The following is a 462-nucleotide window of genomic DNA, read 5'->3' as shown; positions in this document are numbered from 1 at the left end:
ACAACAAGAGCTCTTAAACACTGAGCCAACTCTCCAAGCCCTGTGGTTTGTTTTTACGTAGTAGGGTAAGAAGAAATTTCAAGTTTCATGACAACTGTGTTTTATTGACCAAGAGAGCTTTCTTTTTGCATCTGCAGTCTGTCTCTGAGGACTATATCTTTCCAGGGAAGAGGCAAATGGATAGTCCTCCATATGTAAATACAAACAGGTACCCATTGGCCTTGGGCAGTGGGTAAAAGCTATGGTCTGTGAATGAACTAGTCCCCCAAAGGTGAAAATGTGGTACATAGTTGGTGGAGTCAATCATCAAGAGATAACTGCATCGTTAGAGCACTCAGGCTGTTGGTGGATTGATTCTTTGTAAACATCACACTGTACAGCCTGTTAGAAGTGGAACCTCATTGAATAAAGTAGGCATTGTAGAAGACTAATCTTGTCCTGGACCCTTCCTGTCCTCTTTCT

The sequence above is a fragment of the Phodopus roborovskii genome, unplaced genomic scaffold, assembly GCF_943737965.1.
Source record: "Phodopus roborovskii unplaced genomic scaffold, PHOROB, whole genome shotgun sequence".
Classification (NCBI taxonomy): Eukaryota; Metazoa; Chordata; class Mammalia; order Rodentia; family Cricetidae; genus Phodopus; species Phodopus roborovskii.
Note: the sequence above shows the minus strand (reverse complement) of the source record.